This window comes from Oncorhynchus masou, chromosome 12, assembly GCF_036934945.1.
Source record: "Oncorhynchus masou masou isolate Uvic2021 chromosome 12, UVic_Omas_1.1, whole genome shotgun sequence".
In the NCBI taxonomy this organism is placed as follows: domain Eukaryota; kingdom Metazoa; phylum Chordata; class Actinopteri; order Salmoniformes; family Salmonidae; genus Oncorhynchus; species Oncorhynchus masou.
In genome coordinates this window covers 37,434,488-37,450,010 of record NC_088223.1, presented here as the reverse complement: position 1 = coordinate 37,450,010, position 15,523 = coordinate 37,434,488, and the positions used below count along the sequence as shown (strand labels likewise).

The 15,523-nt window shown below is 42.9% G+C and overlaps 1 pseudogene; it reads left to right on the top strand.

The window, feature by feature from the left end:
* The first annotated feature begins 2,795 nt into the window (after positions 1 to 2,795).
* LOC135550006 (polyhomeotic-like protein 1) overlaps positions 2,796 to 15,523 on the top strand; it is a 13,674-nt pseudogene continuing 946 nt past the window's right edge.

Genomic DNA, 15,523 nt, shown 5'->3' with positions numbered 1-15,523 from the left:
ACCTTTGACGAGATCGCCCGCGAGTTTGGCGGGGCCCCCCCGCCCCCCACCACCTCTGTGGAAGCTCCTCCCACTAGTAGCAGTGTAACACTTCTTGCCTCACCCATCAAGGAGAAGGTCCCATTGGTGGGAGCGGCAGCAGCAGAGGATAAGTCCATCTCAACTGTACAGGCGAGCTTGTAGAACCCTGTGTCAGGTCGAGGGTTAAATGTCAGGAGTTTGGGGTCAGCAGGTTCAAAAACAGATACAGGCTTAATTCTTTGGGAGTTCAGGTACATGGGGATGAGTGATTGAGGTGACGGGAAATATACTTTTTGTGTACATGGAAAGCCACAACGCACACTTATTTTGGTGGAATACGGTAGCTAGGATTTCTTTCTTTCATGTGTAATATCTTTTTGGAAGTGTTCTCAATTTATAGGTCAAAACTATTATTTAATTGTTTTGCCTTTTACTGAGTGCATCATAATTTGAAGAGCAAAGTGGGCCTAGTCAAAACAAACAACCTCAATAGTGTTTCTGGTTAATAGTAGTTTTAATAGTAAAACTGTAGATTAGGGTCAATTGCATTGGTTTGCTTTCTTGGTTTAGAAATAGCTTTTTTAAATAACCCAATAATCCCAGAATGATCATACTTGGCATTTTCTTTCAACAGATATATTCGTGATCAAAATTATATGCTTTTACCCTATATTCAATGTAAGAATCCACTGATAAAGAATCACATTTAGATGGTTGATGAAGTAAGAGAGTACATATTTCACTTTAACTTAAGCTGCACCGTATTAACCAAATAGAAATCAATTAAAACTCCACAATAGCTAATATACTCTTTAAAAAGCACTTTAAGGCAAATGAATTAACATAAGTAATCATTTGATCAATATTTACCTGAGGGAGTGCTTTTACAGCTAGCCTATTAGAAAAATACTTTAGGATAGTGTAGAATTGCATTTAACTATATTGACTAAGGCAACTGCAATAGAGGTTTCAAATTAAAAAGGATGAAACTTTATATAAAGGATGGGTAACATTAATAAAGATAGTTATTTTGGATATTAGATTATAATAGATTATGATATGTGTTGTGATGTTATGAACATGGATTCGATTAGAATCAACCATAGAGAACAAAGGACTCTATGGTATTGAGTGCAATTTTGAATTTTTCTGCCATGAGAGCATTCAGTAAAAAAAAAATGAATATAATTGTGACGGTTGTCTATTCAATGTGGATTTGAAATACCACAATAGGAGTTTAGTTGTGACCAAATGTGAGGATTTGTGCAAAATTGCTTTTTAATTACTCTACTGTGTGACCATTTGTCTGACAATTACCATGTGGAACATTTTTAAAAATAGTAATTTGTTTAAAGATTTTATTGTATAGATATAGTCGATAAATGTTTATTTTTTTGTGGTTGTGTAAATGATATGTAGTAAATTTTGCTCCAAGCGCAATCACTATTTATTTTTCTCAGAAAGATGACACAGGGTCACGGCTTTGTTCCGTATTAATATAATATATGGTGGATATATGATATGTGTTGCACTGGGGAAAATACATTCCTTTGATGGTAGTGTTCACTATTTGACCTCTACTCTTAGGAGAAAACGTTATTCAGTGGCTGCACTCCCTCACTACTGTTAACAAGACTGCAATACTGTACTAACTGAACCATACCCAGCTACCATATGCACATTCACTTACTGTACACAGTTAGGAGAGTATTTATTTGTAAATATGTATTTCAGAAATAATATTTATATGTTGAATGTGTGCTTGTTCTGACTTATGTGGGTGCCCATCGTCCAATGAGTGAACAACTATTTAGATTGTTTCCTAGTAATACGCTGAAGCATTGAGACACAATTGCTCTATTAACTTTGTGGTTAAAGTATTATTTATGTCAAAATATACACTGGAAATAAAACCAGTTTCCTTTCCACTGCTCCACAACAGTGCTTCCCTCACCCTCCCCCTCTTCCACTTTCCACTTGCTTAGTATACACCTCAGTGTGTGTCTAAAAAAAGTGTTTATTTTTATTTTTTAGGATTGTATCCTGTATTGTCACAGAGATCTATTCCAATTGACTTCAGAAAACCATGTTGTTTTGAAATGGGGTTTTACCCATGCTGTTGGTATTGCTATTATGTCGATTTTGTCCATGACCTTTGTTTCATGGCCTTCCGTTTGCTTTGAGTGATCGTGTTTATGAGGTCCATGTTTCGGCTGTTTATTTGCACCTCTTCTTCAGCACCTTTCAGCTAATGTGTACCGTATGTGTCTGTGAACACATTCTTCCTGCTTCTAAAGTCTTGTACTCTTATTCTCCATTAGGCACCAAACAAAGGGCATTTAAGCAATGTCTATAGTCTCTGCCATAAACAACTGAAATGAAAATTTATGAAATAATCCATGTTGGTGCAGAAAAGCACACTTTTGAATCCATTTGATAATTGTCCTGTATTGGGAAAATGTATCACACAAACAGTATAAATCTGGCTATACAATAGCTTTTGAGAAAATTAAACATTACAACAAACTAACAGCAATCATGCACCCTCATATGTTACATGTATTCGTTTCACTTATGTTTGTATATATGAATACAATGTTAAATAAAATATCCCACATCTAACAAACACACAGCCTTTGATACCTTCTGATACTATCGTTGGCAAGTACAAAGTCAGCGTTTTGCTTTATTAACCTAATTTACATCCACCAGGTGGCATTACAAACAGCAATTCCTGGTTGTTTGTTTGTGTACTTCATCTGGACATAGTCTTTCAACATGGTTTGGGATTAGGTGATGTTGACAGAGACCATTTTGAGTGACAGGTTTAGAGTTTGAAGCTTTGAAGGAAAGAAAGTGGACAAAGTAAGTACATTGTTTAACCTCGTTTTAAATAAAAATAAAATGTAAGGGTAGCTTTACTTATAAACGCATCTAAGTTAACTAGAAGGTAAAACGGTTTTGCTCATTTTACATACGTGAAAACATGATTTCTGGAAAATGTTTGTATGGTCACACAATTGGTGTAATCAAATTCATTGTAGCGGATACACAATGCTGCTCGAATTATTATTTCATGATGCAGCTACAATGTAACAGGAAGCATCACGTACATTGTCGCAATGAATTACATATTAACCGTGTAATATTAACCGTGTTCTATTGCAGGTAGATATTACGTTGTAATAACTATGTTGTTGTTACACATTTTGGCAGGCGACCTACGTGCGCCGTCATTCCATTGCGCCGGAAAACGACAAAACATCAGAAGGAGGCGTTGTCCTCCACCCAAATTTATGCAAACTGTCAACAACCCAATTGAATGTACTGTAATATCGTCGTGCAAAAGGAATTGTTGCATACTGCTACGCATTGAAGTCGAGATAGAAACATAGGTGGCAATACACCAACGTCCACGGTGAGCAAGGGATTTGCAGCATACGGTGCTCATGGGTAGCTAGCTAGTTACAGTAGCTAGCTTTTGTGCTAGCACTGTCTGCAACTAGTTACTGTAGCTAGCTAGTTAATTACTGTACTAGCTAGCAGCACTCAACTTGCTTTTAATTATAGTGAAACAAGTGAGCTGCATAACATGTGGACAGCTAGCTATCTTATAATGTTTTACCTTGCAAGCGACTAACAATGCATGTATTACTAGTTTAGAATGTATTGCATGTATGTTGCATGACAATCAAATGTTTGCAAGCAGTCACGTGAACGGAGGAATGGCATTCTTGATTGATAGATACAATCTTGTCAACATGTAAATACAGATGTTAGTTATCCAGGCATGACAGATATATTCCACACCTTACAGCTCCACAAAGCTGTAATGTGAATAATAGTTTACCTTCCACCAGTGACTGATAGCTGGTCTTTTGACATTGTTTTCTTGGCAGCATTTGATTGAAAGCTTCTCTTCTTTTCCTCAGTGATGGAGACAGATGGGGACCAAAATCAGGGCTCTACCAATGGAACCACTCCATCAGGAGTGAACTCCCGCCCCTCTCCAATGAACTCCATGTCCCTGTACGAGAGACAGGCTGTGCAGGTCAGTACGTGTGGGTGTGCGTGTGCACAGGTGTGTATGCATATGAATGGGAATATTATGTATAGTCTATGCCTTTTTCTAACATGGCAATCACAAATTGTACTCATAGTCACACAGGATCATCTGTAATCCTTGCCTGTAGCGTAGTTGTCTCATTATCACTGTGCAAGCCATCGTATATCAACCTGCAGGTTATTGACAGTGCAATGTCATTACTCCCTCTCCCTGTTTCCTATCTTGTGCAACTGAAGGCCCTTCAGGCGCTGCAGAGGCAGCCCAACGCAGCGCAGTACTTCCAGCAGCTAATGCTGCAGCAACAGATCAACAGTGCCCAGCTACAAAACCTGGCTGCAGTACAACAGGTAAAGAACCATCTTTATGAAACACACCTACAGTTGAAGTCGAAAGTTTACATGCACTAGGTTGGAGTCATTTTTCAACCACTCCACAAATTTCTTGTTAATAACAAACTATAGTTTTGGCAAATGGATTAGGTATGACACAAGTAATTTTTCCAACAATTGTTTACAGTTTATTTCACTTATAATTCACTGTATCACAATTCCATTTACATACACTAAGTTGACTGTGCCTTTAAACAGCTTGGAAAATTCCAGAAAATGATGTCATGGCTTTAGAAGCTTCTGATAAGCTAATTGACATCATTTGAGTCACTTGGAGGTGTAGCTGTGGATGTATTTCAAGGCCTGCTGTCACGTTCACTGTCTTCAAACTCCCTGTCATAGATGAGTCAAGGTGCAGCGTGCATGTAATTCCACATTTTTTAAATAAAGTGAAACCTTCACAAAAAACAGGTAAACAGCAACTGAACGTGACGCAACCGTGGCGTACACACAGAAAATAAATAATTACCCACAACATTAGGTGGGGAAAAGGCTGTCTAAGTATGATTCCCAATCAGAGACAACGATAGACAGCTGCCTCTGATTGGGAACCACACTCGGACAAAAACAAAGAAATAGAAAACATAGAATGACCACTCAAATCACACCCTGACCTAACCAAATAGAGAAATAAAAACGGCTCTCAAAGGTCAGGGCATGACAGCCTACCTTCAAACTCAGTGCCTCTTTGCTTAACATCATGGGAAAATCAAAAGAAATCAGCCAAGACCTCAGAAAAAGAATTGTAGACCTCCACAAGTCTGGTTCATCCTTGAGAGCAATTTCCAAACGCCTGAAGGTACCACATTCATCTGTACAAACAATAGTGCGCAAGTATAAACACCATGGGACCACGCAGCCGTCATACCGCTCAGGAAGGAGAAGCGTTCTGTCTCCTAGAGATGAATGTACTTTGGTGCGAAAAGTTCAAATCAATCCTAGAACAACAGCAAAAGACCTTGTGAAGATGCTGGAGGAAACGGGTACAAAAGTTTCTATATCCACCGTGAAACGAGTCCTATATAGACACAACCTGAAAGGCCGCTCAGCAAGGAAGAAGCCACTGCTCCAAAACCGCCATAAAAAAGCCAGACTACAGTTTGCAACTGCACATGGGGACAAAGATCATACTTTTTGGAGAAATGTCCTCTGGTCTGAAATAAATATAACTGTTTGGCCATAATGACCAACGTTATGTTTGGAGGAAAAAGGGGGAGGCTTGTAAGCCGAAGAACACCATCCCAACTGTGAAGCATGGGGGTGGCAGCATCAAGTTGTGGGGGGGCTTTGCTGTAGGATGGACTGGTGCACTTCACAAAATAGATGGCTTCATGAGGAAAGAAAATGATGTGGATATATTGAAGCAACATCTTAAGACATCAGTCAGGAAGTTAATTTAAAGCTTTGTTGCAAATGGGTCTTCCAAATGGACAATGACCCCAAACATACTTCCAAAGTTGTGGCAAAATGGCTTAATGACAACAAAGTCAAGGTATTGGAGTGGCCATCACAAAGCCCTGACCTCAATCCCATAGAAAATGTGTGGGCAGAATTGAAAAAGCATGTGCGAGCAAGGAGGCCTACAAACCTGACTCAGTTACACCAGCTCTCTCAGGAGGAATGGGCCAAAATTTACCCAACTTATTGTGGGAAGCTTGTGGGAGGCTACCTGAAACGTTTGACCCAAGTTAAAACAATTTAAAGGCAATGCTACCAAATACTAATTGAGTGTATGTAAACTTCTGACCCACTGTGAATGTGATGAAAGAAATTAAAGCTGAAATAAATAATTATCTCTACTATTATTCTGACATTTCACATTCTTCAAATAAAGTTTTGATCCTAACTGGCCTAATTTTTCCTAGGATTAAATGTCAGGAATTGTGAAAAACTGAGTTTAAATGTATTTGGCTAAGGTGTATGTAAATTTCCAACTTCAACTGTACCAATAATGCATGCTCAGAATAGGGGACATTGGTGCTGTCTTGACATGGTCAGGTTACTGTTGGTTTGCTATTTTAAAAGGCAGAATGTTCAGGCTAGGTGGGCAGTACAATATGTTGAAACATCGTCATGAGGTTTGGTACATAGTCTGTTTTTTCTGCTCTAAACTATGGCAATGGCTTTGTTTTTTCTGCTCTAAACTATGGCAATGGCTTTTTACATTATTCCTTGTTGTCCCTGTTCTAGGCCACCTTTGCTGCCAGTCGCCAGTCCAGCCCTGCCACCAACAGCACCTCTCAGACCACCAGCACAACAGTCACATCTGTACGTTTACACATACATGCCTCTTTCAGAACTAGCACAGCATACAATCCTTTTTCTTAGATTCTATTTCAACTTTATTTAACTAGGCAAGTCAGTTAAGAACAAATGATTATTTACAGTGACGGCCTACCCAAAGGCAGAAGGCCTCCTGCGGGTACGGTTGATTACTAATAAAAATATAGGACAAAACACATCCCAACAAGAGACAACATTACATAAAGAGAGACCTAAGACAACAACATAGCATGGTAGCAACACCACATGACAACACCATGGTAGAAACACATCATGGCAGCAGCATAACATGGTACAAGCATTATTGGGCACGGTCAACAACACAAGGGCAAGAAGATAGAGACAACAGTACATCACTCGAAGCAGTCACAACTGTCAGTGAGAGTGTCCATGATGGAGTCTTTGAATGAAGAGATTGGGATAAAACTGTCCCGTTTGAGTGTTTGTTGCAGCTCGTTCCAGTCGCTAGCTGCAGGGAACTGAAAAGAGGAGCGACCCAGGGGTGTGTGTGCTTTGTGGACATTTAACAGAATGTAACTGGCAGAATGGGTGTCATTGACACAAATACAGCTTCAAATAGGGAACTCCAGCGATATTTGCGTGAAACCATCATTTTCAGTTTGAACATCTGTGACATTTTATATGTTTGAGTTACTGGCACTTCCATTGTTTAATTGTCTCCAAACTAGTCAATACAGTTTGCTTTGGTTGTTGTTTGCTTTGGTTGTTGTTACCCCTTTTTTCTTTCCCCTTCAGGTGAACGTAACCACTTCTGGGGGAGGGGCCATAACCAGCACCCGCGCTATAGGCCCAGGCTCTTCCGGGACATCCACCATAAGCCAATCAGTGCTGCTGGGTGGGAGTGCAGCAGGACAGGGACAGATGTATCTGAGAGTGAGAACACATGCACCATTGCCTGATTCACACTATATGGCCGACCCGAACAAAACTTTGCTGGCTCAGATATTTTCAGCACAGTTCCAATTCCACTACAGTGGATTCATAACCAGGTCAGCACAGTACAGCTTAGCTTGCTGTGGTTCGGGCTTGGCTCAGGAGTGTGAGTATTGTATCTGCTTTTGTCATTTGTCTCCATGAAGGGACTGTTTCATTGACTGTCTCTTTTGTTGTACTGTAGGTGAACCGGTCTCTGAGGGCTCCCCTCTCCTCACAACTCATCTTTATGCCTGGTAGCACGGCAACCGCTGCCATGGCAACGGTCACCCAGCAGCCACAGACTCAGCAGCAGCAACAACAGGAAGTTACACCTACTTCCTCCAGCAACCAATCAGACAATGACCAGGTATGGATCAACTTTGTATTTGTGACGGAGACCATTGGAGTGAGTTCTGCTTTAGTGATGTAATCTAGAATAGCTTCTTCCCAGATCTGTTGTTGCTGTCTTGCCAGTTCCTGTGGTCATTACAGCACACAGCAAATAGATCTGGGACCAGTAAAAATCTAGAATTTTTGTGCAGTAAAACTACGGTGTTATACTCTGAAATTTGTGAAACTCTTGCTTGTACTTCTCTTGCATCCCTCTCTCTGGCCTCTTCTTTGCATCAATCCTCATAAACTCATCTCTCCTTTCTCTCTGGGCCAGGTGCAGAACCTGGCTTTGCGATGTGTCGGCAGTCCCAAGGGGGTCGGGGTCAAGACTGAAACCCCAGAGAGGGGTGAAATAGGTGGGGAGTGAAATCGCAGCATACTTAGCTCTACGTACTTAGCATACTTACTTACCTCTTAGTTATTCGTTTCCCTAATTCTTTTCCAGCAACCTACTCCCTTATACAGTCATCTCACCAGCAGTTCAACCAGTCCACTCAGCAGTCTCCCACTAAACCAACCCAACTCCAACAGTCCCACATCAAGATCCCCACCTACATCCAGAGCTCCAACGCCAACCTCTCCTCTCTCAACCTCAAGACGGGCAACCACCACTCTAACACCCCCTCCTCACCCTCCACCTCTGTCCCACTCTCACAGCTCCTCCTTTCCGGACCCAACTTTGGCCGGGGCGGGGCTATCACCACGGTGAACTCGGCCGCCGCGGCGACGCACATTCTGGTGCCCACCTCCAGTGCACCCTCTCAGTCCCACAGTTACCAGATGGGTGCTGCCACCATCAAGCCCAATGTTAGTACTCAAACGCTGGTGGTTCAGCCTCTGCAGAAAAGCACTATTAACGACAAGGGAGGCCATGGGAACGGTCCCATTCCAATCCAGCCCAAAACTCAACAGGGTCTCCGTATGCCACTGCAACTGCCCTCCCGCAACCCACCTCCCATCCTCCCCGCGCCCCCCGCCAACAACCAGACTAGTGCCGCCCAGCCTCCGCCGCACATCCCAGTCCAGATAGTAGGGGCCAGGCCAAGCTCCATAGGAAACCCCCAGGCTTTGGCCTTGGTCCAGGCCCGGAACGCCTGTTCCCAGGACGGAGCTACCCTTCTAAATAGCTCCAGCAGCGCCAGCCTCCTCACCATGGTGGCCTCCATCGCATCCAGAGAGAGGGGGTTTAGGCAAAGGGGTGGGTCTAAAGAGCCTTCAATCAGCCCAGGAAGCCCTCTCATTGGCCCACGTTTCTCACGTGCAAGCACAAGCCAATCAGAGTCCTAGGCTGAATCAAAATCCAAATTGCACCTTGGCCACCAGCATCTCCTCTCAGCCCCAGGCCGCCATCTCTCCTCCCACCCTCTCCCGTTCCTCCCTCACTCTACCCCTGCCGTTGGTTGAGGCAAGCAGTGCATCCACTGTAGTGGCTGCCAATGGAGAGTCTGTGTGTCCTCATCCTCCCCAGGTGAGTTGTTCCTTAATGATAGCACTGATGACACTATAAATTACTGATGTTTCTAAACTACGTAGTAGTTGTCGATTCCATTTGTGAAATTATGACATTCCTCAAAGGGTAAGTCGATGAAGAGGAAATCCGAGTCAGACGCAGCCAATGAGGAAGATGGTCCCCCCCCTCCCCACCTTGTTCCTATGAGTGAACACTCCCCTGCTCTCTCCTCCTCCGCCATGGAAGCAGGTAAGGAGTCAGCTACGAATGTGCCCACTTGTCTTAAATACTTTGCCTTTCTCATTCCTCTCTTTTACAACCACTGGAAGGATAAGAGTGCAGGGAGACCATTTTCCACCATAGCCCAGCCACCAACATGTCAAATTCCCTTTGATCCATACCTATACATGATTCCAAAAACCTCACATTTGCATAGATGTGGACAGTCAGCCTTGCTCAAATTGTTCAAAAATAAATGATAAAATCCTTTCTCTCCCCTCAACCGTCTTTTTTTAAGGCACTGGTCCACCTTCTCCCTCCCCCGTTCCCTCTCCTTCCCCTGCCCTCTCAGTGTCCCGTGTGGGGGGTGGCCAGGGGGAGAGAGCCCCCCCTCCACAGGCTGTGGTCAAACCCCACGTCCTCACCCACCTCATAGAGGGCTTCGTCATCCAGGAGGGAGCTGAACCCTTCCCTGTATGTACAGTTCACCTTAGAGTAGTTGTGGTTGTCATATACAATACAACATCCATTCAGACCCTTTGGGGATATACAGTGCATTCGGAAAGTATTCAGACCCCTTGACTTTTCTAAAAGGTATAACATTTTAAAAAATGGCCTCATAAATCTACACAGAATACCGCATAATGACAAAGCGGAAACAGGTTTTTAGATTTTGTATAAAAAAATGAAAAACAGAAATACCTTATTTGCATAAGTATTCAGACCCTTTGCTATGAGACTCGAAACTGAGCTCAGCTGCATCTTGTTTCCATTGGTCATCCTTGAGATGTTTCTACAACTTGATTGGAGTCCACCTGTGGTAAATTCAATTGATTGGACATGATTTGTAAAGGCACACACCTGTCTATATAAGGTCCCACAGTTTACAGTGCATGTCAGAGCAAAAAAACAAGCTATGAGGTTGAAGGAATTGTCTGTAGATCTCGGAGACAGGATTGTGTCGAGGCACAGATCTGGGGAAGGGTACCAAAACATTTCTGCAGCATTGAAGGTCCCCAAGAACACAGTGGACTCTTCCTAGAGCTGGCCACCCGGCCAGTCGGGGGAGAAGGGCCTTGGTCAGGGAGGTGACCAAGAACCCGATGGTCACTCTGACAGAGCTCCAGAGTTCCTCTGTGGCGATGGGAGAACCTTCCAGAAGGACAATCATCTAGAGTTGGCAGGCTGAAGCCACTCCTCAGTAAAAGGCACATGACAGCCCGCTTGGAGTTTGTCAAAAGGCACCTGAAGGACTCTGGTCTGATGAAACCAAGATTGAACTCTTTGGCCTGAATGCCAAGCGTCACGTCTAGAGGAAACCTAGCACCATCCCTACGGTAAAGCATGGTGGTGGCAGCATCATGCTTTGGGGATCTTTTTCAGCGGCAAGGACTGGGAAACTAGTCGGGGTCGAGGGAAAGATGAACAAAGCAAAGTACTGAGAGATGGTTGATGAAAACCTTCTCCAGAGCGTGCAGGACCTCAGACTGGGGCAATAGTTCACCTTTGAGAAGAATGGGAGAAACTCCCCAAATACAGGTTTGCCAAGCTTGTAGCGTCATACCCAAGAGGACGAAAGGCTGTAATTGCTGCCAAAGGTGCTTCCACAAAGTATTGAGTAAAGGGTCTGAATACTTATGTAAATGTAATATTTCCGTTTTGTATTTTTTTAATGAAATTTGCCTTTACTTTACTATTTATATTTTTGACAACATTTACTTTTACTTCACTACATTCCTAAATAAAATAATATACTTAATAATGTACTCCATTAATTTCACCTGACACCCAAAAGTACTCGTTACATTTTGAATGCGTAGCGAGACAGGAAAATGTTCCAATTCACCCACTTTGTCACGACTCCCACCGAATGTGGCTCCCCTGCCTGTTCGGGCGGCGCTCGGCGGTCGTCGTCGCCGGTCTACTAGCCGCCACCGATCCCTTTTTCCTTTTCTGTTAGTTTGGTCTTATTGGTTGCACCCGTCTTTTATTTTGTTTCTTGATGTATGTCTATTTAAGCCTGTTAGGCCCGACTAGGTTTGTGCGGGATTGTTCCTCTGTTAGTGTGTGGGATGTGCATTTGTATTTTATTTTCTCCGGACTGTTTGGGTCCTGTGTTTGGGTCCTGTGTTTGGGTCCTGTGTTTGGGTCCTGTGTTTGGGTCCTGTGTTTGGGTACTGTGTTTGGGTCCTGTGTTTGGGTCCTGTGTTTGGGTCCTGTGTTTGGGTCCTGTGTTTGGGTCCTGTGTTTGGGTCCTGTGTTTGGGTCCTGTGTTTGGGTCCTGTGTTTGGGTCCTGTGTTTGGGTCCTGTGTTTGGGTCCTGTGTTTGGGTCCTGTGTTTGGGTCCTGTGTCTGGGCCGGTCAGTTTTATGCGCCTAGTGTTTGGGCGTGACCGGAATAAAATACGATTGTCCGAACCCTGTCCTCTCTGTGCCTGACTCCAAACCCACTACTCCTAGAAGACGTGACACACTTATCAAGACAACACATGGTCATCCCTTTTGCCTCTGATCTGGCGGGCTCACTTAACACAAATGCATCTTTTGTAAATAATGTCTGAGTGTTGGAGTCTGCCCCTGGCTATCCATACGTTTAAAAAAACAAGAACATGGAGCCACCTGCTTTACTTAATAGAAGGAATAGGAAATGATTTATACTTTTACTTTTGATACTTAAGTATATTTTAGCAATTACATTTACTTTTGATACTTAAGTATATTTATAACCAAATATGACAATTGGGTACTTTTTCCACCACTCGTGTAGATTGACGAGGAAAAAACGTTTGAATCCATTTTAGAATAAGGCTGTAATGTAACAAAATGTCGAAAAAGTCAAGGGGTCTGAATACTTTCTGAATGTGCCATACAACATCTGATGTAAATAATGACATGTACTGTAGATCAAAACAATGTTATCAATAATTCCCTTTAATCAGTAATGTTGTACACAACACATTTTGTTCCTGTATATTGATTGACAGGTGAGTGGGCCAGTGAAAGAGCCAGCTGGAGAAGATTTGGTAATGGACAATCCAGACGCCAGTCAGCCTGAGACTGTGAATACAGCTACAGGTTAGGCTCAGACCATAGTCCAAGTCACGTTTCCATCAAAGAAAGTGGTTTGACTACGAACTATAATTCATATAGTTCTTTAAACCCCTCTTTTCCTGTTCTCTCTTCCCAGTGCTGAAGTGTGAGTACTGCAAAAGCTTTGCCCCAGCCAGACAGTTTAGAGGGACCAAGCGCTTCTGCTCCTTGACCTGTTCCAAGAGGTACAGTCATAATATAGTACAACGTCACTGCAGTGTTCTGTGTCTACTATACTGAAGAAAAAAAATATACGCAACATGTAATGTGTTGTTCCCATGTTTCATGAGCTGAAATAAAAGATCTCAGAAATGTTCCATACTCACAAAAAGCTTATTTGTCTCAAATTTTGGGCACAAATTTGTTTACATCCCTGTTAGTGAGCATTTCTCCTTTGCCAAGATAAATCCATCTACCTGACAGGTGTGGCATATCAAGATGCTGATTAAACAGCATGATCATTACACAGGTGCATCTCGTGCTGTGAACAATTAAAAGCCACCCTTTAATGTGGAGTTTTGTCACACACCACAATGCCACAGATGTCAAAATGTTGAGGGAGCTGCGTAATTGGCATGCAGACTGCAGGAATGTCCACCAGAGCTGTTGCCAGAGAATTGAATGTTCATTTCTTTACCATAAGCCGCCTCCAACGTTGTTTTAGAGAATTTGACAGTACCTCCAACCGGCCTCACAACCGAAGACCACGTGTAACGAAGCCAGCCCAGGACCTCCACATCCGTCTTCTTCACCCGCGGGATCATCTTCGACAGCTGATGAAACTGAGGAGTATTTATGTCTGTAATAATGCCCTTTTGTGGGGGAAAACTCGTTCTGATTGGCTGGGCCTGGCTCCCAAGTGGGTGGGCCTTTGTCCTCCCAGACCCACACATGGCTTAGCCCCTGCCCAGTCATGTGAAATCCATAGATTAGGGCCTAATGAATGTATTTCAATTGACTGATTTCCTTATATGAATTGTAACTCAGTAAAATTGTTGCATGTTGTGTTTATATTTTTGTTCAGTATATATGGCAGTATACATTGAGTGTACAAAACATTAGGAACACTTTACTATTATTGAGTTGCACCCCCTTTTGCCCTCAGAACAGTCTCAATTCGCCAGGGCATGGACTCTACAAGGTGTCGAAAGTGTCCCACAGGGACACTGGCCGTGTTCACTCCAATGCTTCCCACAGTTGTGTCAAGTTGTCTGGATGTCGTTTGGTTGGTGGACCATTCTTGATACACACGGGAAACTGTTGAGCGTGAGAAACCCAGCAGCGTTACAGTTCTTGACACACTCAAACCGGTGCGCCTGGCAGCTACTACCATACTCTGTTCAAAAGCACTTAAATCTTTAGTCTTGCCAATTCACCTTCTGAATGGCACACATACACAATTCATGTCTCACTTGTCTCAAGGCTTCAAAAGCATTCGATAAGGGATCATAGCTTCCACCTGGATTCACCTGGTCAGTCTGTGTCATGGAAAGAGCAGGTGTTCTTAATGTTTTGTACGCTCAGTGCATGCCTGCTATATGTCTCCCTGTTGCTCCAGGTATAACGTGAGCTGCAGCCAGCACTTCCGCCTGCGACAGGGGCTTCACCTCACCCACTCTGACGAGGACGGAGTCCTGAGGAGGAGGGTCCCCCACAGGACCAGCTCTGAGATCGCCAGTGCCAAAATAGCCGGGAGACCCTTACCAGTCAAGGTAATGGTCCGTTCATCATTGATAGTTGTACACTTGTTTTTGAGCTGGCATGGATGACTGAAGAGCAATATTCCTTCAAAACAAATTCCGGGACTGAGCAAATTTCAGGTCTGCTGAGCGCAGAACGTCGTGAACATTCTGTGCATTTTCCTGCTCGCATTTACTGTGAGCACTGAGGCTGTACCCGCTTTAAGTTAGTTTTAACAGTGGCCATGTAGTTTACAATGGACAAAATGCATCCCATAACATTTTAACATGGAAATAGCTGTTCTATCATTCAGCCTATAGTAGCAGCCAATGTGTCGTGTTCAATGTAGGCCTTCAATCCATGAGACTTGCAAGGCTTGACATTAACCTGTTTATCCACTTGTCCTTGAGACAAGAAGGTGACTGAAAATGCTGTTGTGATGTTTGATGCAAAACCACTTTACAAAATAAAATGCATTATTATTATCATACCATTATTAGAGAGAATCAGACAAATTATACTACCCTCTGCTACTTAGCTTATTCAAGCCTGTCTCAAAATACAACACTGCCCCTTTAATACAAAACAAATACTCTTTACCTGACTTGCTTTTAAAAGATGTGTAGAAATGTACATGTTTTGTGCCCTTGTAGGAAGCAGTCACTCCCCTATTGCTGACTACAAATGATCTATAACTGGGCTATCAACTCACTAACTAGCAAAGGATATAAACATGCATGGCTACATGTAGCTTCCGCTTTGATTTCAAAACAAGCTCATCTACTCACGACCTTCTCATGCTGTCAACACGATCCAGTTCAAAGTAAATGGCACAGGTCCATATATGGCAATGGTCTATTTGCATATAGGCCTACTGCAGCTCTGATTGTTTATGCCTCACCTCTCTGTGTACAGTACGGACTGAGTAGTGCGTGTCAATGCAATAGACTCCTACTCAAATGCGTTATGCCCACAACAAAATATATTGCGTAGTTGG